The sequence below is a fragment of the Gorilla gorilla genome, chromosome 11 (assembly GCF_029281585.2).
Source record: "Gorilla gorilla gorilla isolate KB3781 chromosome 11, NHGRI_mGorGor1-v2.1_pri, whole genome shotgun sequence".
Lineage (NCBI taxonomy): Eukaryota > Metazoa > Chordata > Mammalia > Primates > Hominidae > Gorilla > Gorilla gorilla.
The window spans coordinates 62,135,919-62,161,863 of NC_073235.2; the positions used below are offsets into that span (position 1 = coordinate 62,135,919).

The window sequence follows — 25,945 nt, forward strand, 5'->3', positions numbered from 1 at the left end:
TGAGCTTAGAATACCCTGTCACACCAGTAAGCATGGAAATTATGAAAGATTATTGGTGTCATGTCAAAAGGACTTGGTAGCCAATTTGAAGGGTCCAATATGAGGTGGCTCCCATTGGCCAAAGATGAAACAATTTGAATGTTAACAATAACTGCAATGGATAGAAACATAACAAATGTGTCTTTTAATAAATGAGTTCATAATTATACTAAAAAAACCTTTTTGTTCACCTTTGAATGATGCTAGGGAACCAACTCATTTTGAAAACTGGTAAATAAAGGTAACAAATCAAGAATTTACTCAGCATTTCCTTTCAAATGTTGATAAGAAACCAAATTTCAAATAGTACATGCAAATATATGTGTCTGATACATGTATGTGTATATATATATGTACATATATATATCACAAGATTTCAACATAGATTTCATTTTTAAAAAGAAGAAATTTAAAGATATCATTGTCCTTTAACAGTTATAGGTATGTTGCAGACAATTTACCTGTGAGTTTCAATGCAGACAAAATGAAGAGGGAATATAATTGCCATTCTCCTTATCTGGTAAGTCAGAAATTTAGCAATTCATTAAGACAAAATTAACAAAATATTGGAGTAATAGAGAAACTTTTTGAAGTAATTTTACATCAGGTACATAGAGATCATTTGTATGATCTTTCCCATGACAATCCTGTATGAAATCCAAGGGCATAATAACAAATAGAATAAATTGATTGAGTTAACTAACAGACTGCTGTTCACCCAAGCCAGTCACACAAAGCTGTGTAGGTTATGCACAGCACTACAGGGGCATCAGTGTGCTGGGCCTGATTCTGCCCAGCTTATAAAAGTCAAATGCTAAATTCTCAGGAATTTTGCAAGCTGGTTATTAAATAGTCATTACCAAAAAATAAATATCTTCAAACATAAAATAAATTTAAATTTATTTATTAAAAACAAGTCCTTAAAACTCATCACATCTTACTCTACTATTATGTATGCACTTGAGGTTATTTATCTCTATTGTACTATGGCAAAGAAACACCTATATAGTGGTGTGCTACTGTCCATCTCTTCCCAACTCTGTGATAAGTGATGTCATGTTGGAAGCCTGAAATCAGCCATGGTGGGAATGTTTATGCCTCATATATAACTTAATGTGGGCTATAATTTAATGTGGTGCTGATAAACTTAAGAAAGAGACAGAAAAAATTTACATAGTGCAAATTAAAGTGATACACTGTAAATATCACAAGAAATGAGGAAATAATCTTCCAATATTTCAAAACTATTAAAAATCTAGCAAGAAGTTGTTCACATCACTGATGAAAAAGTAAAGTTCCAACATATACTTTTGTGGTTTTATGTTCCTCTTACTCATTTAAACAAAAATATCAATAAACATGCATGTCAGAATTGCATTTGCTCAACAACTGCAACCATAGATTGGCTACCAGTAAGACTACAGACACAAGGGTTGGGTAAAAATCAACTAGAGCATTCTGTGAGAATCAACTGGCTATATGAATTTTACAAGACAGTACTGCATATTTTATTATTATTTGTGAATTGTATGATACCGCTGTTACATCAATAGAATTTATAAACTTAGGTATGTACTTATAAGCATACATTTTTATTCCCAGAAAGCCTTTTTTTCTTTTTTTTAGACAAGGTCTCACTCTCCCAGAAAGTCTATTTTTAAAAGAGTTACCAGCACACCTCTGTTGAGGCGGAGCAAAACTGCTAGCCCTTGAAGAATGCACAGTCCAACTGAGAGGCATTCACACCCCCAAAGTATCTGATACAATGTGATAACTACTCTAATATAAATATTCAAAATAAAATGATTACACAATTTACTTAGTAAGGAATGACTACTTTTTCTGGGTAGAGACAGGCGAAGGAGAATACATATCCTCAGTGTGTTAAAGAGGCCACCTGACAGTGATTAAACCCTGTTTGCATCATAGGTTGTCCTCACATATTATCTTCAGCATTAAAATTCATAATAGTTTAGCCCTGAAGGACAGTTTCAAACTATTCATGGTACTACCACATGCCATTTGGGAAACCTCCCTGAAATCACTAAAATGGTCTTTTTTAGGGTCATGGGGAAATGTTTTTATCTCATATCCGATTTTAAAAATTCATGACTACCTTCTCTCTTGACAGCCAGTATGTTTCAGGTTGGAAACCAGAGTTTTTACATTCACTGCCCATTTATTTTCACTTTATTCTTTTTTTTTTTTTTTTTTAAGATAGAGTCTCACTCCGTCACCCAGGCTGGAGTGCAGTGGCACGATCTCAGCTCACTGCAACTCTGCTTCCCAGGTTCAAGCAATTCTCATGCCTCAGCCTCCCAAGTAGCTGGAATTACCGGAACGTACCACCACATCCAGCTGATTTTTGTATATTTAGTAGAGATGAGGTTTTGGCATGTTGGCCAGGCTGGTCTTGAACTCCTGACCTCAGGTGATCTACCCACCTCGGGCTCCCAAAGTGCTGGGATTACAGGTGTGAGCCACCGTGCCCAGCCATATTTTCACTGTATTCTAAAAAATATATACACAAGGACCAAAATTCAATAATGAGTACAATTTTCACTACTGCCTTTAATAAGAGAATCAAGATCAGAGTTCACATTTATAGACAATTATGTTCTAGGAATAGCACAGTGTGAGAATATTCTAGTGCAATTTCTTTAACGTAATGGTGATCTTTCTTGTTCTACAGCTGCTGCTCTGTTAATACTGATCTCAACACATTATTTTTAGAAAACTTTTTTGACTCACAAAATAATCACAAGCCAATTTTTAAAAATCTCATCCCCTTTTTGCATGGATTTTCAATATGAAAGGAACAAGCTGTCAAGCACTTCCCCCCTTACATGAACCGCATGTAGATCAAAGATTTGCTCATACCCTTGCCATAGAAAATCTGCATCCAACTGTAATGGTAATTATCCATTAGCATGCACATGTTAGAATAATTGTGCTTTCATATTATATATTGTTGATATTATACTGTCCAAAAGTATCATGTGTATAAAGAATTTTGACGAGTTGATTTTTGCCTTCACTATAGACAAAATATTATTTCGCTGCTGGTTTAATGAATTTAGCAACTGTGTGGTTTTATGTCTGATTTTACTCTGAGGAGTGCAATACTGAATGATACCTTCCTTAGCTTGTTTCTTCTCCACCTTTGAAGACAAAAATACTAAAAAGCATTATTTTTCTGCTTATTCTGGAAAGCGTTTACTGTTTTACCAGTAATGTTTACTGAAAATGTCACTGAGTTTTGTTTAAAAGATAGTCAATGACTTTAAAACATCCCTAGCCTGAATGACTTAAAATTACTTTTTAAAACTTCTCTTTTTCCCTCCATATATTTAATGAAGAGACAATCCAAAGAGAGGCGAATTATCTTTGGAGAAACAAAACAAGTGGCAGAAGTCACATGGCTACAAGGTGCTACAAACAGGATTTTTTCAAATAGCAAAGAAAAATGGCCATACCATGAGAAATTTAGTATGGCTAAAGTCTAGGAATAGAAAGAAGACATGTCAGCTGGAATTTTGTGGCAACTTTAATGTGCAGCTTTGGGTGGAGGAATGGGATTCAGCTGTTTGAGATTTTCTGGGAGGTTTGCCCTATCTACTCAGGAAAGGGAACATACCTTGTTCTCACTGAGAGATAATCCTTGGAATTTAGATCATTCCCTCAATTCAGGAGTCCTGAAGCTTCTGCTTCTGCCAAGAAATCAGTGTTAATTCTTCACTTTTCAGCTTTTAGTCATCTCTTCTCAGCAGCTGTTTCTACTTTCACAGAGTAAGAGAAAGAAAAATGTAAAAAAAAAAAAAAAAAAAAAAAAATAACAAAACCCAAAACAAAAGCTCCATAAATCGATTCCTCTACTATTTTAGGTATATTAATGATGAGTCTCAAGATCACAGCTTTTTCGGAGCACATGTGGTCCTGGGCGCCACACTATGCTTTAGGAAATTTTCTATTTCTTTCCTTGGCTATCAACTTTTGAAATGTATGATGAAATTCTATCCTGTTTGTTATTTCTGGTTGCTGCTGGTGAATAATTTGTTTCTTTTTTTTTTTTTTCTTGTCTGGTTCTGCTACTCTTCCCTTCCTCTTTTTAACATTGTTATAGTGCATATTTTTAGGTATCATAGGAGGACATTTCTGTAGCTTATTTTTACCAGCTTTAAACAGGAGTCTTTTTTCCTAATTGAAAACATGCTTAATTGAAACCATGCAAATATCTAAAGCATTGTTTAGAAAATAATGGTCCATAATGGCAAAGCTGATAATCAAGAGGTATCTTACTCTTTAAAACAAAAAGTCCCTGGGCAACATAGGGAGACCCTGTCTCTATAAAAAATTTAAAAAATAGCCAGGTGTGGTAGCACATGCCTGCAGTCTCAGATACTAGGGAGGCTGAAGTGGGAGGATTGCTTAAGCCTGGGAGGTCAAGGCAGCAGTGAACCATGTTCATGCCACTGCACTCCAGCGTAGGTGACAGAACAAGACTCCATCTCAAACAAAACAAAACAAATAGAAAAAACATAACATGGATAACGGGGGGCAGAGCACGGTGGCAGAATAGAAGCCTACACTGCTCGACCCCCAAATGGAACACCAAATTTTAACAACTATCTGCACACAGAAAATCACCATCATAAAAACCAAAAGTAAGGTGAGCAATCACAGTACCTGGCTTTAACTTCATATTCCTGAAAGAGGCATTGAGGAGGGCAGAAGAGATGGTCTTCAATTGCCACTGCCTCCCCGCTCCCACCTCCTGACGGTAGTTGTGTTGCATGGAGAGAAACTCTCACCACTGTGGGGAGGGAGAATGCAGCTCCTGGGAGAATTATACTGAACTCAGTGATGCCCTGTCATAGTGGAGAGTAAACCTGTGCTGGACTCAGCTGGCACCTATGCATGGAGGGGGCTTTTGGACTACAGCATTTGGATCAGAACTAGACAGAGGGAAATCACTCATCGCAGTGGTCAGCACTTGAGTTTCTTGACAAGCCTCACCACTGTGGGCTGAAGTGCTCTGGGGTCCCAGGTAAACTTGAAAGACAGTCTAGGACACAAGGACTGCAATTCCTAGGCAAATCCTAATGCTAGGCTGGGCTTAGAGCCAGGGAACCATGGTGGCATGTAACCTAGGAAGATACTAGTTGGGGTGGCTATAGGAGTGCTTATGCCATCCCTCTCCCAATCCAGGCAATCCAGCTTGTAGCAATGAAAGTGACCTCCCTCCTTTTGCTTAAGGAGAGCTAAGAGTAATAAAGAGGACTTGGTCTCGCATATTGGAAACCAGCTCAATCACAATAGGATAGGGCACTGGGCAGAGTTGTGAGGCCCCCACTCCAGGCACTAGCTTCCAGATGACATTTCTAGACATACCCTGGGCCAAAAGGGAATCCACTACCTTCAAGGGAAGGACCCAGTCCTGGGAAGATTCATCACCTGCTGACTAAAGAGTCCTTGGGCCCTGAATAACCAGCAACAATACCTGGGGAGTACACAGTGGGCCTCGGACTCTGAGATGTACTGGCTTCAGGTGGGACCCAGCACAATCCCAGCTGTGGTGGCTATGGTGGAAGACTCCTTCTGTTTGAGAAAAGTAGAGGAAAAAGTAAAGGGGACTTTGTCTTGCACCTTAGGTACCAGCTTGTACACAGTGGGGTAGAGCAACAAGCAGGCTCTAAGGGTCCCTAAGTCCAGGCCTAGGCTCTTGGACAGAATTTCTGGACCTGCCCTGGGAGGGGCTCCAGAGGGGAGCCCACTGTCCTGAGGGTGAGTCCCAGGCCTGGCAGCATTCACCATAAGCTGATAAAAGAGTCCTTGGGCTTGAACTGAGCATCAGCTGTGGCCTGGCAGAACCTGCCATGGACTGGTGGTGGTGCTGGCCACAAGAAGCAGCTCCGCTGCCTGTGGAAAGGAGAGGAAACACTGGGGAAGGCCTCTATATTGTGGTTTGAGTGCTAGCTTAGCCATAGTAAAATAAAACATCAGGTAAATTGCTAAGGCTTTTTATTTTTATTTTTTTCGAGACCCTCTGTCACCTAGGCTGGAGTGCAGTGGCACGATCACAGCTCACTGTGGCCTCAACCTCCCACACTCAAGCAATCCTCCCACCACAGCCTCTCAAGTAGCTGGGACTACAGGTGCACACCACCATGCCCCAGTAATTTTTTTTGTATTTTTCTGTAGAGACAGGGTTTCACCATGTTGACTACACTGGTCTCGAACTTGTGAGCTCAAGCAATCCATCTACCTCAGCCTCCCAAATTGTTAGGATTACATGTGTGAGCCACCACACCTGGCTGTAAATTTCTAAAGTTTTTGACTCCAATCCTTGACTCCCAGACAGCATCTCTGGATATGCCGGGGACCTGGAGGAACTCGCCACCCTGAAGGAAAGGTCCTTGGGCAAGGCCCATTGCTGTGCTGGCTTCAGGTCTGACCCACTGCAGTAACAGTAGTGGTGGCTAGAAGGGTGCTTGCATCACCATGCCCCCAGTTCCAGGTGACTCAGCACACAGAGAGAGAGACTCCGTTTGTCTGGAAGAAAGTAAGAAAAAAGAACAAAAGTCTCTGCGTGGTAATCAAGAGAATTCTGGCTCTTATCCATGACCACCAAGGAGATACCTTAGGCATGAGTCCACAAAAACCACAGCATTATTAGGCTTGGGGCCCAAGTCCCTTTGAATACCTAGAAAGGCTTCTCAAGAACGACAGGCACAAACAAGCCCAGACTGTGGAGACTATAATAAATACCTAACTCTTCAATGTCCAGACACTGATGAACATCTATAAGCATCAGCATCATCCAGGAAAACATGACCTCACCAAATGAACTAAATAAGACACCAGGGAACAATCCTGGAGAAAAAGAGATATATGACCTTTCAGACAAAGAATTCAGAATAGCTGTTGTGAGGAAGCTTCAAAGAATTCAAGATAACACAGATAAGTCATTCAGAATTCTATCAGGTAAGTTTAACAGACAGATTGAAATAATTTAAAAGAATCAAGCAGAAATTCTAGAGTTGAAAATGCAATTGACATGCTGAAGAATGCATCAGTTTTTTAATAGCAGACTTGATTAAGCAGAAAAAAAACAGTGAGCTTGAAGACAAGCTATTTAAAAATACAAAGTCAGAGGAGACAAAAGAAAAAAAATAAAAATACAATGAGGCACGCCTACAAGATCTAGAAAATAGCGTCAAAAGGGCAAATCTAAGAGTTACTGGCCTTGAAGAGGAGGTAGAGAAAGAGACAGGGGTAGAAACTTTATTCAAAGGGATATAAAGAAATTCCCAAAGTTAAAGACATCAACATTCAAGTACAAGAAGGTTACAGAACACCAAGCAGATTTAATCCAAAGAAGATTATCTCAAGAAATTTAGTAATCAAACTCCCAAAGGTCAAGAATAAATAAAATATTCTAAAAGCAGCAAGATAAAAGAAATAAACAGCATACAATGGAGCTCCAATATGTCTGGCAGCACACTTTTCAATGGAAACTTACAGGCCAGGAGACAGCAGCATAACATATTTAAAGTCTTGGGAAAACACACACACACACACACACACACACACAGCAACAACAACAACAACAAAAACCACTTTTACCCTAGCATTCTATATCCAGCAAAAATATTCTTCAAATCAGGAAGGACAAATAAAGATGTTCCCAGACAGACGAAAGCTGAGGGCTTTCATCAAGATCAGACCTGTCCTACAAGAAATCTTAAAGGGATTTCCTCAATCTGAAAGAAAAGGACATTCATAAGCAAGAAGAAATCATCTGAAGTTAAAAAACACTGGTAATGGTAAGCACATAAAAAAACCCAGGATAGTATAACACTGTAATTGTGGTGTGTAAATTACTCTTAAGTAGAAAGAATAAATAATAAAACAATCAAAAATAATAACTACAAGAACATTTCTAGACATAGACAGTTACAATGAAACAAGGAGAAACCACAAAAAGTTAAAAAGCAGGGAGATGAACTTAAAGTATATTGTTTTTATTAGTTTTCTCTCTCATATTTGTTTGTTTATGCAAGCAGTGTTAAGTCATCATCAGTTTAAAATAGTGGGTTATAAGGTAGTATTTGCAAGTTTCACAGTACTCTCAAATCAGAAAACATACAATGGATGCACAAAAAATAAAAAGAAATTAAATCATACCACTAGAAAAAAATCAAACTAAAAGGAAGACAGGAAGGAAGGAGAGAAGGAGGAGAAGACCACAAAACAAATAAACAAACAAACCAGAAAACAAGTAGCAAAGTGGCAGGAGTTAGTCCCTACTTATCAATAATAACACAAAATGTAAATAGACTAAACTCTCCAATCAAAAGACACAGAGTAGCTGAATGGATTAAAAAAAATAAGACCCAGTGATTTGTTGCCTATAGGAAACACACTTCACCCATAAAGATACACATAGACTGAAAATAAAAGGATGGAAAAAAACATTCATTTGGTGCCAATGGAAACCAAAAAAGCAGGAATAGCTATACTGACATAGACAAAATAGATTTCAAAACAAAAACCACAAGAAGAGATACAGAAGTTCATTACATAATCAGAAACGTTCATTCAGCAAAGGATATAATAATTCTAAATACATATATATGCAACACTGGAGCAGCCAGATATATAAAGCAAATATTATTAGAACTAAAGAGAGAGATAGATTCCAATACGATAATAGTGAATTCAAAATCCCACTTTCAGCATTGGACAGATCTCCCAGACACAAGATCAACAAAGAAACATCAGACTTAATCTGCTATACACAAAAAATGGGCCTCATAGCTATTTACAGAACATTTCATGCAACAGCTGCAGAATATACATTCTTCTTCTTGGCATATGAATCATTCTCAAGGATAGACCATAAATTAGGTCACAAAACAAATCTTAAAACAAAAAAAACCTGAAATAGTATCAAATATATTCTCTAACCACATGGAATAAAACCAGAACTCAATAACAAGAGGAATTTTGGAAACTATGCAAACACATGAAAATTAAACAATATGCTCTTGAAAGGCCAGTGTGTCAATGAAAAAGAAAGAAGGAAATTGAAAGCTTTCTTGAAACAAATAATGGAAACACAACATATCAAAACCTATGGAATACAGTGAAGGCAGTAGTAAGAAGGAAATTTATGGCTGTAAGTACCTATATCAAAAAGAAGAAAAACTTCAAATAAATAACCTAATGATGCATCTTAAAGAACTGGAAAAGCTCAGCATCATAAGACAGGATGAAACATTAAAAAAAAAAAACTAGAAAAGCAATAGCAAATCAAATCCAAGATTAGTAGAAGAAAATAAATAATAAAGCTCAGAGAAGAAATAAATGAAATAGAAATGAAGAAAACAAAACAAAAAATTAGCAAAACAAAAATTGTTTTTTGAAAAAAATAAACAAAATTGACAAACCTTTAGACAAAGAAAAAAAACCCAAATAAATAAAATCAGAGATGAAAAAGGAGACATTACAACTGATATTGCAGAAATTCAAAGGATCATTAGTGTCTACCAGGAGCAACTATATGCCAATACATTGGAAAATCTAGAAGAAATGATTTATAGCCACACTGTCTTCCACAATGGTTGAACTAATTTACACTCCCATTAACAGTGTAAAAGTATTCCTTTTTCTCCACAACCTCACCAGCATCTGTTATTTGTTGACTTTTTAATAACAGCCAGTCTGACTGGTGTTAGTATCTCATTGCGGTTTTGATTTGCATTTGTCTAATTATCTGTGATGTTCAGCTTTTTTCCACATGATTGTTGGGCCACATGTATGTCTTCTTTTGAAAAGTGTTTGTTCATGTCCTTTGCCCACTTTTTAGTGGGTTTTCTTTTCTTGTAAATTTGTTTAATTTCCTTATAGACGCTGCATATTAGACCTTGTCAGATGCATAGTTGGCAAAAATGTTCTCTCATTCTGTAGGCAGTCTGTTTACTCTGTTGATAGTTGCTTTTGCTATGCAGAAGCTCTTCAGTTTAATTAAATGCCATTTGTCAATTTTTGCTTTTGTTGCAATTGCTTTTGGAGTCTGGTCATGAAATCTTAGCCTGTGCCTATCTCCTGAATAGTATTGCCTAGGTTGTTTTCCAGGGTTTTTAGTCTTGGGTTTTACATTTAATTCTTTAATCCATCTTGAGTTGATTTTTGTATATGGTGTAAGGAGGGGGTCCAGTTTCAATCTTCTGCATAATGGCTAGCCAGTTATCCCAACATTGTTCTTATTTTGAAATTATAAACATACCTTAGTTATCTCTCAAATATAATATTATTTTCATATTTTTCCTTTTTTCTCCTCTGCTCACAAGGTAAACTCAGTATCACAATGTTTGTACATTTAGGTACATATTCCCTCTAATATAGACATAAATAATTCTACCAGTGAAGCATTAATCTACTTAGAATCTTTCCTTGTATCATTCAACTCCCTTTTATCTAATTCTGAAATTTTTCTATTTTAGTTTGCATTTTCTGCTCAAGTTCTATTAAGATCAAGCTTACTCTTTAACTTTATAGCAGAAATTGAAAATGTGGATTTTCTTCTACTTAATTTTCAGTGTTATACACATTGAATTTTGACGAGAATGTTTCTCTTGTTCTACAGTATGTTTTCCATAGATTGATTGTTTTCTATTTTCTTTTTCCTTTCTTCTTTTTTTTTTTTTTTTTTTTTAAAACAAAGTCTCGCTCTGTCTCCTAGGCTGGAGTGCAATAGCACCATCTTGGCTCACTGCAACCTCTGCCTCCTGGGTTCAAGTCATTCTCCTGTCTCGGCCTCCCAAGTAGCTGGGATTATAGGTGCCAGCCACCACACCTGGCTAATTTTTGTATTTTTAGTGCAGATGGGGTTTCATCATGTTGGCCAGGCTGGTCTTGAATTGCTGGCCCTCAAGTGATCCACCCGCCTCGGCCTCCCAAAGTGCTGGGATTACAGGTGTAAGCCAGCGTGCCCAGCCAAAACATTCTTAATAATTAATGGGGGAAATTATAATTGTCCTGTGACTTTTACTAATTTTTGGCAAAACATGGAAAACTTTCCTAATGTAGGAATAAATTATAGAAAAATGAAAAAAGATTACAGCTAATATTTATTTTGTATGAAATAATTTAAAACATTAAAAAAGAGAATTAAAATGTTCTATCTTTGTTAAAAATCCTATCAAGAGTAGGATGAACAGTGCTTCCCTTCTCCTCCTATAAATTAACGTAGGGAATGTTCACCTTTTCTAAGCCTCGGTGAATTTCATACTCCTTTCTAAGTATGGATCACGTTCCATCATTTTATCCTTTGTGTTTTCAATATTATCAAGTATCTCATGAGTTATCTTGAAACTTTTTTGCTGTATCACTTTCCTTGGGACATCTTAATACTTCTCCTCACAATCACTTTCTTCATTTATGTTGATAACTTCACCAATACTAAGTTCCTGACTTAATATCTAGAATCTTTTGAATGACAGCAATGTCAACATTTTCATAATCAGCTATTTTTTCTATAACTCCATTTATGATAGACTTGAATATCACTAATGGCATTATCACATTTTACTTGTTTGCTTCACTTTCATCTTTGTGAGTGTATTTGTCTGCTTGGGTTGCCACAACAAAATACAATACACTGGTGGTTTAACCCACAAAATTTTTTTCTTATAGTTCTAAAAGCTGGTTAAGTCCAAGATCAAGGTCATGGTAAGATTGGTTTCATTCTGAAGCCTCTTCTCTTGGCTTATACGCAGCCACCATCTTGCTCTTTCCTAACATGGCATAGGGGGAAAGTGAACTCTCTATCATCTCTCCTTATAAAAACACTAATCCTATCAGATCAAGCCTCATTCTTACAATCTCACTTACCCTTAGAGGCCCCATTTCCAAAAACAGCCACATTGAAGTTTAGGGCTTCAACATATGAACTTTCAGAGAATCTAAATATTCAGCCCAACATTCCATCCTTGGTCTCCCGTAATTCATACCCTTCTCATATGCAAAATACATGCCTTAAAAGTCTTAACTTGGCTGGTGCGGTGGCTCATGCCTGTAATCCCAGCACTTTGGGAGTCCGAGGTAGGTGAATGACCTGAGATTAGGAGTTAAAGACCAGCCAGGCCAACATGGTGAAATCCTGTCTGTACTAAAAATACAAAAAATTAGCCAGGTGTGGTAGCGGGCACCTGTAATCCCAGCTACTCAGGAGGCTGAAGCAGGAGAATCGCTTGAACCCAGGAGGCAGAGATTGCAGTGAGTGGAGAATGTGTCATTGCACTCCAGCCTGGGCAACAAGAGTGAAACTCCATCACAAAAAAAAAAAAAAAAAAAAAAAAAGTCTTAACTCATTCAAGCATCAACTCAAACATCTAAAGCCCAAGTCTCATTTAAATATTATCTAACCTGGGTAAAGTGTCTGTCACATGTATTACTAGCTACATGGAGGATGAGACGGGAGGATCTCTTGACCCCAGGAGGTAGACACTGCAGTTAGCTATGATTATGCCACCGCACTACAGAGCAAGACCCCATCTCTAATAAAGGATTAAATAAGTATCATCTAAATCAGATATGGGTGAGACTCAAGGTACTATTCATCTTGAGGAAAAATTCTTCTCCAGCTATGAACTTGTGAAACCAGACAAGCTATATGCTTCAAAAATACAATGGTGGGCTATGCATAGGATAGACATTCCCATTCCAAAAGGGGGAAGTAGGGAAGAAGAATATGATGGCAGGTCCCTAGCAACTCTAAAACCTAGTAAGAAAAACTTCACTAGATCTTAAGGCTGGAGATAAGTGTGTTTGGCTTGACATCCCACCTTCCAGGCCTACTGGGATGGCAATATCATGCCAACAGCTGTTTTGTCTGATCCTGCATGCACCTGTGGCTCTCTGTGAGGGCATTACCCTCTGAAACCAACTAAGAAGCTGTCTTACCCCTTAGGCTAGTCCTGGTAGTAGCAGCACTCATGATTTCTGAATCACCTTTGGTGTTATTCTTCCCTTTCCTTGAGAATAGTGCACATTTGCAGCTGAACAGCTCTACGTTCCTGCCTGGTAGAATTCAAGAAGTCTGAAAGCCTTCCTTCATTCTGTCTTGTCTTTCTCTGTCCTCAGTTCAAACTGGCAGTGTCTTTGTTGTTATAATTGCATTTCTATTCCTAGCTTCTGCTGAGATTGACGAATATACCCAGGAGGCGCACCCACTATTTCTTTATCAAGTGGTTCTTCAGCCATACCACCCTTCGTGTTCTCTTCAGAACAAGTTTTGTGTAGTATGGATAGGCTAAGAATTTTCCCAATCTCCATCTTCTGAAAACTTTTTCTTTAATAATGCCTCTCATATTTTACTATAAGTAGTAAGGAGAACCTATGCTACATTTTCAATACTTGGCTTTAAAAATCACCTCTGGGCCAGGCACAGTGGCTCACACGTGTAATCCCAGCATTTTGAGAGCCCGAGGCAGGTGGATTGCTTGAGCCCAGGAGTTCGAGACCAGCCTGGGCAACATGGTGAAAACTTGTCTCTACAAACAATAAAATTAGCCAGGCATGGTGGCATGTGCCTATAGTCTCAGCTACTCAGGAGGCTGAGGTGTGAGGATCACCTGGGCCTGGGAGGTAAAGGTTGCAGTGAGCTATGATGGTGCCATTGTACTCCAGGCTGGGCGACAGAAAGAGCCCTGTCTCTAAGAAAAGTTTTTTTTTTTTAAATCACCTCTGCTAAATGCCCAATTTCATTGCTTAAAATAGTGGTCCCTAACCCTTTCGGCACCAGGGACCAGTTTCGTGGAAGACAATTTTCCCACAGATGGAGCAAGGTGGGAGGGTGCCATGGTTTCAGAATGAAACTGTTCCACCTCAGATCATCAGGCATTAGTTAGATTCTCATAAGGAGTGTGCAACCTAGATCCCTCCCATGCACTGCTCACAATAGGGTTCACACTCCTCTGAGAATCTAATGTCACTGCTGATCTGACAGGAGGTGGAGATCAGGTGGTAATGCTCACTCAACTGCTGGTTACCTCCTGCTTGTGTGGCCCAGTTCCTAATTATCGGGGAACCTGCCCCCGAGCATTGGCCAGGTTGAAAAATAAAGGGACAGAGTACAAAAGAGAGAAATTTTAAAGCTGGGTGTCTGGGGGAGACATCACATGTTGGTAGGTTCCATGATGCCCCCTGAGCTGTAAAACCAGCAAGTTTTTATTAGGGATTTGCAAACGGGGAGGGAGTGTACGAATAGGGTGTGGGTCACAGAGATCATGTACTTCACAAGGTAATAGAACATCACAAGGCAAATGGAGGCAGGGCAAGATCACAGGACCACAGGACCAGGGTGAATTTAAAATTGCTAATGAAGTTTCGGGCACCATCATCATTGATAACATCTTACCAGGGGACAAGGTTTGAGAGCAACCAACGGGTCTGACCAAAATTTATTAGGTGGGAATTTCCTCATCCTAATAAGCCTGGGAGCACTATGGGAGACTGGGGCTTATTTCATCCCTACAGTTTTGACCATAAAAGACTGCCACACCCAAGGGGGCCATTTTAGAGGCCCACCCTCAGGGGCGCATTCTCTTTCTCAGGGATGTTCCTTGCTGAGAAAAAGAATTCTGTGATATTTCTCCCATTTGCTTTTGAAAGAAGAGAAATATGGCTCTGTTCCGCCCGGCTCACCGGCAGTCAGAGTTTAAGGTTATCTCTCTTGTTCCCTGAACATTGCTGTTATCCTGTTCTTTTTTCAGGGTGCCCAGATTTCATATTGTTCAAACACACATGCTCTACAATTTGTGCAGTTAATGCAATCATCACAGGGTCCTGAGGCAATATACATCCTTCTCAGCTTACGAGATGACAGGATTAAGAGATTAAAGTAAAGACAGGCATAAGAAATCACAAGGGTATTAATTGGGGAAGTGATAAGTATCCATGAAATCTTCACAATTTATGAAATCTTCACAATTTATGTTCAGAGACTGCAGTAAAGACAGGCGTAAGAAATTATAAAAGTATTAATTTGGGGATCTAATAAATGTCCATGAAATCTTCACAATTTATGTTCTTCTGCCATGGCTTTAGCTGGTCCCTCTGTTTGGGGTCCCTGACTTCCTGCAACACTAATAGGCCATGGACTCATACCAATCTGCAGCCAGGGGTTGGGGACCCCTGGCTTAAAAATTCTACTTACTGCAAAATACTAGAACATAATTCAAACAAGATTTTTGCCCCTTTATAACAAGGATTGCCACCTGTTCCTCTTTTACATCTGAGAGCTTACCAGAATGGCCTTTAACATACATATTTCTACCATTCTGACATTCTATTCATGATTATTTATATGTTCTCTTAAAGACAGATGCTTTCTCTCCTGCTCTGCTGTTTTCCCTCTGAGCCCTCACCACAATCGTTCATTAAACATATATATTTCTAGGATGCATCTCAAAACTTCCAGCCTCTACACTTACCCAGTCCCAAAGTCATTTCCACATTTTAGGTATTTGTACAGGAGAACCCCACACCTTGGATCCAAAATCTATATTAGTCAGGATTCTCCAGAGAAACAAAACCAAAAGGATGTATGTATAAAGATATTTATTATAAGGAACTCACCCATACAATTATGTATTAGTCCCAAGACCTACAGTCAGCAAATTGGAAACCCAGGAGAGACAACAGTTTAAGTCTGAAAGCTGGCAGACTCAAGACCCAAGAAGAGCCAATGTTTCAGTTCAAGTCTGAAGGCAAGAAAAGTCCAGTCTCCCAGCTCAATAGTTAGGCAGGAGTCGTTTCCTCTTACTCACAGTAGGATCAACGTTTTTGTTCTATTCAGGACTTCAACTGATTCACATCCACATTAGGGAGAACAATCTCCTTTACTCAGTCTACTGATTCAAATGTACATTTCATATAAAAACACTCTCAGAGACACACTCAGAATAATGACTGACCAAATACCTGAGCACCCCATGGCCCAGATTAATTGATACATAAAATTAACCGTCACAGTTAGCCAATTCCCTTGATTATTCATTTTGGTAAAATGTCATGTAGATTTATTACTGAGAGACAAGAAGACAACACAACTACATGCTTTGCTGTCTGTGCATGAACTGAACAACGACCAATAAAATAAAAAAATCATCACCAGATGATTTTGGAAAAGTAATGTGATGGGTCACTGATCATGCCATGCATCTGTTATTTATAATGATTTGTGGACTGAAGAGCTAGCAGCAAACATTTTACTTTATGCAATTATTCCTAATAAATATTCTGTGGTAAATTTAAAGGTTTCTAGGGGATGGATGAGATTTAACTGAAGTATGCTGACTGAAATTTTTGCATACTGGAACCATGCAAAGTGAGAACTTATTGTAATTTGCATACAACAAATTGCACATATTTAAAATGCATAATTAGATCATTTTGTCACACATATGTATATACTTGTGGAAACCTTAACATAGTAAAGATTATGGATATATCCTTTACCTCCAAAGTTTCCTCTTGCCCTCCCCCACTATTTATTTGTTTGTTTATTTATTTATGAATTTATTTTTTGAGAAAGAGTCTCACTCTGTCATCCAGGCTGGAATGCAGCAGCATGATCTTGGCTCACTGCAACCTCCACTTCCCAGGTTTAAGAGATTCTCCTGCCTCAGCCTCCCAAGTAGCTGGGGTTACACACACATGCCACCATGCCCAGCTAATTTTTGTATTTTTAGTAGAGATGGGGTTTCAGCATGTTGCTTAGGCTGGTCTCAAACTCCTGACCTCAACTAATCCACCTGCCTCGGCCTCCCAAAGTGCTGGGATTACAGGTGTGAGCCACTGCATTCAGCCCCTCTTGCTCCTTTATAGTGCTTCCCCCCACTCTTCCATGTTACCCAACTCCATGGATCCCAGGCAATGACTGATTTGCTTTCAATCACAATAGATTACTTTGCATTTTTGGAAGTTCATATAAATAAGATCATATACTATGTATTCTTTTTTGTCTGGCTTCTTCCATTCAGTATAATTTTCAGATTCACTCATTGTTTGCATGTTTAAATTGTTCGTTCTCTTTTATTGCTAAATTGTATTTCATTATACAGATACCAGGTTTTATTTATCTACTCTTGGGTTAATATTTAGATCTTTTTCTACCTTTTAGCTATTACAAATCATGTTGCTATGAACGTTTATATAAGAAACTTTACACAGACTTATGTCATTACATCTCCTGGGTATATACCAAGGAGTGGAATAGCTGGATCATATGGTAGGTATGTATTCAATTTTTTTAAAAAACTGCCAAACTGTTTACCAAAGTGGCTATAACATTTTACATTCCCACCAACAGTGAATAAGTACTCCACATATCCCACATCCCTAGCCAAAATGCGGGGGTAGTTTGTTTTTTTAAATTTTAGTCATTCTAATAGGTGTGTGGTGTTATCTGATTGTGGTGTTAATTTGCATTTCTCTAATTACTAATGATGTTGAGCATTTTTATATGTTTATTTGCCACCCTTTTATATTTTTTGGTGAAATGTCTGTTCAACTCGGCCATTTTAAAAATTGTGTTATATGTTTTCTTATTATTGAGTTTTGAAAGTTCTTTATACATTTTGGATACAAGGCCTATACAGCTCACCGTAATGTAGAATCAGGGGAGCCCTGAGCTTGTTTTCCTGCAACTAGATGGTCCCATCTGGGGGTGACGGGAGACACTGACAGATCATCAGGCATTAGATTCTCATAAGCAGTGCACAACCTAGATCCCTCACATGCACAGCTCACAATAGGGTTTGTGTTCCTGTGAGAATCTAATGCTACCACTGATCTGACAGGAGGTGGAGCTCAGGCAGTAGTATGAGTGTTGGGGAGTGGCTGTAAATACAGATGAAGCTTCTCTTGCCCACCACTCACCTCCTGCTGTGCGGCCCAGTTCCTAACAGGTCACAGACCACAACTGGTACCAGTCCATGGCCCAGGGGTTGGGGACCCCTGCTGTAGGTCATATGTCTTTTTTTTCCTCAAGCTGCTTTCAAGATTTTCTCTTATTACTATTTGTGAACAATTCGATGGTGACCTACACTGACGTAGTTTTCTTCATGTTTCTTGGTTTTTGGTTTGAGTTTCTTCAGTTTCTGGGTTTAAAGCTATCATCAAATTTGGAAAAACTCAGCTATGATTTTTTTCTGCCTTCCCTTCCTTAAAGGGGTCCCATTACAAATATATTAGGCTATATTTATAGTTGAATACAAGTGATGCACATCTGTTATTTATGAAGGTGTCCCACAGCTTAGTGCTGTTCTATTCATTTTTTAATAATTAATTCTTCTCTTTATGCCTTCCTTTGAATGTTTTCTATTGTAATTTCTTCAAATTCACCAATCTTTTACTTCTACAAGATATGTCCTCTAGTTAATCCCATCTCTTGTGTTTTCCATCTCAGACATTATAGTTATCAGCACCAGAAGTTTGATTTGGATTTCTTCTATATTATTCATTTTTTTACTTAACATGTTTGATCTTTTCTCCAGCTTTATCTTACATACAGAATACACTTATAAGAAGTTTTGGTATCCTTATCCATCAATTTTACAATTTTAGTCTTTTTTTTTTTTTTTTTTTTGCTTGTTTCCATGCCTGCTAGTTTTTTTACTGGGTGTCATATATTGTGAATTTTATCTTGTGAGGTGCTGAACATGTTTGTATTACTATAAAGATTCCTGGGCTTTTTTTCTGGGTTGCAGTTAAATTGGAAACGATTTAATCCTTTCAGGTCTTGCTTTTAAGATATGTCAGACAGAACCACAGGAGCATTTAAGTTTAGGGCTAAGGATTCCACACTATTGATGCAAGATCTTTTAAAACATTGTACCCAATGCCCCATAAATAGTGAGGTTTTCTAGTCTGGTAGGTGGCAAAAGGCACTATTCCTACTCCTGTGAGAAATGCGTGCACTCTTCCCTCTTCTAAACCTTTTCAGTGGTTCTTTTCCTAGCCTTCGGTAGCTCCCTCATATTCATATACTGATTAGTACTCTACTGTAAACATGACAAGGATCTTCTGCAGATCTCTGGAGTTCTTGTAGTGACTCTCACCACTTCAGTACTGCACCCTGTGATATCTAGTGACCTTGGTCTCTACAGACTATCATCAATGTCTCCTCAAGTCATGAGTCTTTGAGTGCTTACCTCTGTTCCCCTTTTGTGTGACAGAGCCTGGAAAGTCTCTCACAGCAGTAAGCTGAGACCATAATAGGGCCAACCTTGTTTGATTAATGTCTCTCAGCAAACAATGTCCTTTGTTGCCCAATGCACAATGTCTTAAAAACCACTTGTTTCACATATTCCTATTCTTTATTTCAGGCAGCAGGTTAAATTTTGTCCAGTTACTCCATCTCATCTAGAAATATGAGATCCTATTCGTTTATTTTTAATTGATAAAAATTCCTTTTATTAACTAGCCTTAAAATTCCTTAAAAAAACATTGTGATTATAATCTCCAGCACATAATGTTATCAAGATACTTTCTTTCCTCACTTATGTGGGGAATCATATATCCAAGAATTGCAATGCACTTATTTTACCATTACTCTTACATTGTGAATATAGAAAAAAATAGAAATGGGTTGGTACAGTATTATGGCCATCTTAAAAACAAGTAATGAGATGGCTATAGAGCCTTCTGATTATTACAAACCTCATTTCAATCAAGGGGAGTTAATAGAGGAGAAAAAGTTTCTCTCTTTTTCAAGGACCAGAACTGATTTTATTTTATGAGGAAAAGTATGTGATTTATGTTTTTTCTCATCCCAGCTCTCTCCTTAGTGTTAGTGAAAAAACCTTGTATATTCTCATAATCACTTTTCTGCCAATCTTAATCTTTGGCAGTAGTGTAGGTTTTCATTTATTATGTTTTCAAGAGTACATTCACGGGGTCAGCTATGTCAGGATTGGTAGGAAGATATAATTTTTTGAGGTTTTAAAACATTATTGAAATATAATTCATTTACCATAAAACTTACCCCTTTGAAATATATAATTTAGTGCTTTTTAGTCACAAATTTGTACAACCATCACTACAGATTTTCATCACCCACAAAAGATACCCCACACCCATTACCCATCACTACTGACTCCCCTCTTCCCCCAGTTCCTGAAAAATATGTGGAATTTGCCTATTCCACATATTTTATATAAATGGAGCCATAAAATATGTGGTCTTTTGTGACTAGCTCCTTTCACATACCATAAGTTTTCAGGGTTGATCCATATTGTAGCATTTATTGGTACCTCATTCTGTTTCATTGCTGAATAATATTTCATTATATGAATAGATCACATTTCATTTTTCCATTCATCTATTAGTGAATATTTAAATTGTTTCAAATTTTGAGCTATTATGAATAATACTGCTATAAACATTCATATACACGTTTTTGTGTGAAAATGTATTTATTCCACTCTTTTGGGTATATACCTAGAAGTAAAATTGCTGAGTCATATAATAACTATAATTTTCTGAGGAACTGACAGACTGCTTTCCAAACTGGCTATACAATTTTACTTTCTCCCCAGCAATGTACAGGGATGCTAATTTCTCTCCATCTTTACCACCACTTGTTACTCTCTTTTTTTTTTTTTGAGATGGAGTTTTGCTCTTGTTGCCCAGGCTGGAGTGCAATGGCATGATCTTGGCTCACTGCAACCTCCACCTCCCAGATTCAAGTGATTCTCCTGCCTCACCCTCCCATATAGCTGGGATTATAGGCACAGGCCACAACACCTGGCTAATTTTGTATTTTTTAATAGAGACAGGGTTTCATCATGTTGGCCAGGCTAGTCTCAAACTCCTAACCTCAGGTGATCCACCCACCTCGGCCTCCTAAAATGCTGAGATTACAGGCGTGAGCCACCGCGCCTGGCCACTGTCTATCATTTTGATTACAGACAATCTAGTGGGCACAAAGTGGCATCTCATTGTGGTTCTGATTTGCGTTTCCCTATAATTAATGATGTTGAGCATGCAAGAAGTATTTTTTTTGAGACAGTATCTTGCTCTATTGCCCAAAGGCTTCATGCATTGTTGAGTGGTATAAACACGATTTACTAACAGCCCTAACCTCCTGGGTCAAGTGATCCTCCTGCCTCGGCCTCCCAAGAAGTTGGAACTACAGGTGTGTAGTACCATGCCTGGCTAATTTTTTTGTTTTTTGTAGAGATGGGGTCTCACTCTGTAGCCCAGGCTGGTCTCAAACTCCTAGGTTCAAGCAATTTTCCTATCTTGGCCTCCTAAAGTGCTGGAATTACAGGCATGAGCCACTGTGCCTAGCCCAAATGTTCTTTTTTATTTTTATTTTTATTTTTTTTTGAGGTGGAGTCTCACTCTGTCACACAGGCTGGAGTGCAGGGGTGCCATCTCAACTCACTGCAACCTCTGCCTCCTGGGTTCAAGTGATTCTCCTGCCTCAGCCTCCCAAGTAACTGGGATTACAGGCGCACGCCACCATACTTGACTAATTTTTTATACTTTTTGGTAGAGACAGGGTTTCACCATGTTGGCCAGGCTAGTCTTGACTCCTGACCTCAAGTGATCCACCCGCCTTGGCCTCCCAAAGTGCTGGGATTATAGGCATGAGCCACCACACCTGGCCCCAAGTGTCCTTTTTAATTAACCTCCCACAGCACCTTTTTATTAAAAATTCTGTAAGAATTTTCACCAACAAATATTCAATAAACACGTGATATTACTATTCTTTTTAAAAAATCATTTCTACAACATTTATTCTATTAAAGTATTTTGGAATTTGTTCAAATGTATACCCAACCTCACATATGCAGCTGACCCAGATATTCTATAATTCTTTTAATAGAATATATCAAAGAGTTGGAAAGAACCGTATATTATAGGTTTTGTGTTACCTAGTACCTCTAAACAAAACTTGAGATAGTCTTTGCTCGGCATCCTAGAAATCAAAACAACTTGAAATTGAATTTTACAAGTGAAAAAGATCCTAAAGAAAACCTGGATCTTCTGGCTTATATGATACGTGACGTAATTACACATAAGGTTCAGTGACTTCTAAAATCATTTAGCTAATTATTGACATGGTTGTCACTAAAATCTAGATATGCTGACTTCTATATTAGTGTTCCTTCTAATGGAATTATTGATAAACTCAAATAATAAAAGATTTATCATGAAACAATGGCAAGGGCAATGGACTAGTAATCAGAAAATGTGCTTGTATCTTACAACATTTGGTTGAGCCTATAGAATACTAATTTAACCTCTGTACCATATCTTCATCAAATAGGAAATTCTACTAGATAATCTCAAATTCTTCCACATTTAAAAGATTCACTGGAATATAAAAAAGCATTAAGTAGACTTGGAAGTTAACCCCCAAAAAAGAGTACAGGAGCTTTAAACAACAATAAGCCAAAATCTTAGTGGAATTTTTCCTGTTATAATAGTGGGAATGCAATCAGAAATATATTCTATCAACAAGAGCAGCTTGGACTAACATAGGCAGGAAAAGAACTCAACTCTCATTACATGTTGTAATATATTGATCAATAAAAAGACAGCCGTTTCCCAACTGCACGGAGTAATATTCTGAGGAAACCAGAATGAGAAGCCTGCCAAAGATTCCACCATAGCCTCTTTTCTTTGTTATATCTACAGAGTTTATAACTCCCAGCATGTAACACATAAAGAAGCAGGAGCACAGGGTTGAAATATATATGTTGGTAGTAGACAAAGGATGGAAATATAGGCTTGAATATATCACATATTATCAAAGCATTGTGAACTGAGATCTGACTAATTTGGACAGAGAACCCAAGACAAAAAAACCCCAAGAAGGGCCAAAAAGATCCATTTAAGATAAATGTCAACAAGTATTGCAGAGAGAGGTAGAAACCTGCCTTCTAAGTTAGCACTAAGAGCACAATTTGCTAGCAGTTTAATATGAAAGTGAGGAAGTATAAGTTTTCTTCTTCAATGCTCTCTATTGAAAAAAATGCCAGAAGAACTTACTAAATATGTAGGAAAAAAAGAAAGAAAAGAAAAGAAGAGTGTTTTGAAAAGAAACTACAGGCCGGGCATGGTGGCTCACACCTGTAATTCCTGCACTTTGGGAGATGGATCACTTGAGCTCAGGGCTTCAAGACCAGCCTGAGCAACATGGTGAAACCCCATCTCCACAAAAAAAATACAAAAATTAGCTGGGCATGGTGATGCATGCCTGTAACTTGGGAGGCTGAGGCAGGAGAATCGCTTGAGCCTGGGAGGCAGAAGCTATAGTGAGCCGAGATAAAAGGTAAAAAGACATGTAAAATAGCATATATTCTGTAAATAGTTTCCTCTGAGGAAAATATAAACATTTATTTTTCATGTGCTTGGTTATTTCAAAGAAGACGCAACAGGAAAGTCAAAGAGAGGAATTAAAATAAAATGATAACATGAATTCAAAGGCAATTAGTACAGTGTAAGGAATTGGCTAATGGAAAATAACAAAATAACTTAAACAAACATGCACTATAGTCACATTAAAAGTGAAGAAAGAGGCTGAGGCGGGTGAATTACCTGAGGTCAGGAGTTTGAGACCAGCTTGGCAAACATGGCAAAACCCTGTCTCTGCTAAAAATACAAAAATCTCTCAGTTTTTATTTTCTTGGAAACATCTTTATTTCACCTTCATTTCTGAAGGCTAATTTTGTGGTATACAGTATTCTTTGTTGTCAGTTCCCTCCATAAACCCACCTCCAGGACTTTAAATATGCCATTGTATCGTCTTCTGGAGATCACTGTTTCTGAAAACAGCTGATTTTTCTTGCTTCTTTCAAGAGTCTCTTTTTGACTTTAGCTGTCAGCACTTTCACGATAATGTTTCCAGGTGTGGTCCTTTAGTGTTTTTCCTTTATGGGATTTGTTGAGCTTCTTGAATGTCAAGTTTCTACCAAAACTGGGAGGTGTTCATTAATTATTTCTTCAATTATTTTTTCTCCCCCCTCACCCTCATACTGGGATGCCCATTACCTGTATACTGGTTACCTGATATTGCATTGGATAATTTCTAATGATCTCATTGGGTAATTTTTAATGATCTTCAAGTTTACTGAGTGTTTCAATTTGCTGCTAAGTCCATCAAGTAAATTTTTCATTTCAGTTATCTTACTTTTAAGTTCCAGAATTTCTATTTGGTTCCGTTTCTATAAATTCTATTTATCTATTTAGAGTCCCCCTTTATGTTGAGTCACTGCTATTATGTTTCCCATTACTTCTTTGAATGTAAGTTTTTAAAAATTTTCAACATATTTTTAATAGCTGTGTTGAGGTCCTTTGCAAAATCTAACATCTGGGCCCACTCAGATTCAATTTCTAGTGATTGTTTTATTTCCAGAGCATGTCTCATCTTTGCATATCTAGTAGTTTTGACTTTTAGAGAGCATGTAGCAACTCTAAATTCTGTTGTATTTTCCTGAAAGTTTTGTTTATTTATTTTTAGTAACTTGCCTGGACCTAAAGTTCAGAATTTGTCTCTCATGCAGTGTGTAGCTACCGATGTCTCTGATTATTCTTTTAAAAATTAATATACTTTTTAAAGCAATTGTAGTTTTACAGAAAAATAAGTTGCAAGTACAGAGAGTTCCCACATAAACCCTCAAATCTCTTCCCCAGTTATTAATATCTTAAATTACTGTGGTACACTGGCCACAACTGATGAGCCAATACTGACACATTATTAACTAAAGTTACAGATTACATTAGGGGGTATGCTTTCTGTTGCTTTGCATGAGTTCTGACAGATGTATAATGACATGTATCTACCATTATTGTATCATACAGGATAGTTTCACGATTCTAAAAATTATGTGTTACACCCATTTATCCCTCTCTCCCTACCTCACCCTGAACCCCTTGACGACCACTGCTCTTTTTATTGTTTCCATAGACTTACCTTTTGCAGAATGTCATATAGTTGGAATTAAACAGTATGTAACCTTTTCAGATTGGAGTCTTTCACTTGGCAATATGTGTTTAAGGTTTCTCCATGTCTTTTCATTTCTTAATAGGTCATTTCTTTTTAGTACTGAATAATATTTCATTGTCTGGATGTAACACTCTCATTTTAATTAACAATTCCCTAATGGCATACGATGCTGAGCATCTTTTCATATGCTTATTTGCCATATGTATCTTTTCTTTGTATGTTTAGATCCTTTGCTCATTTTTTAATCAGGTTGTCTGTTTTCTTATTTTTGAATTTAAATAGTACTCTGCATGTTTGAATAACAGTCATCAGACATGTATTTTGCAAATATTTTCTCCCACTCTGTGGCTTGTTTTTTCATTCTCTTAATGGTGTCTTTTGCAGAGAAGTTTTAAATTTTAATCTTGTACAACTTACCAATTTTTTTCTTTTATGGAGTATATGCTTTTGGTATTGTATCTAAAAATTCCCTGCAAACTCTAGGTCACTTAGACGTTCTCCAGTGTTATCATCCAGGAGTTTTACAGTTTTGCAGTTTTACATTTAGGTCTATCCATGCTTAATTAATTTTTCTGGAAGCTGTAAGTCCTATGTTTAGATTCTTTTTTTTTTTGCATGTAGATGTCCAGTTCCAGCACCATTTATTGAAAGGACTATCCTTTCTACATTAAATTGCCTTTGCTCTTTTGTCAAAGATCCATTGACTATTCTTTGCGTAGGTCTATTTCTGTGTTCTGTATCAATTTGTTCTCTCTTTTATCAGTACCACACCGTGTTGATTACTGTAGCTTTACAGTAAGCCATGAAATTGGGGAGTGTCGTCCTCTAACCTTGTTCTTCAATATCGTCTTGGCTTTTCTGCATCTTTTGTCTTTA

The 25,945-nt window shown here is 37.7% G+C and overlaps 1 protein-coding gene across 7 annotated transcripts in view; it reads right to left on the reverse strand.

Moving 5' to 3' along the window:
- The window catches only part of BAZ2B (bromodomain adjacent to zinc finger domain 2B), a 403,884-nt gene that overhangs the window by 322,414 nt on the left and 55,525 nt on the right, over positions 1-25,945 (reverse strand). For 2 of the 7 annotated variants that reach the window (XM_063694869.1, XM_063694871.1), the window contains exon 4: positions 3,677-3,815. The exons of 3 other annotated variants lie outside the window; for them this stretch is intronic. The gene's annotated coding sequence lies outside the window, so the exon portion shown is untranslated. Of the gene's footprint in view, positions 1-3,676; positions 3,819-6,349; positions 6,592-25,945 lie in introns of all 7 variants that reach the window. 2 more of the 7 variants (XM_063694875.1, XM_055379026.2) reach the window with 2 other exon arrangements.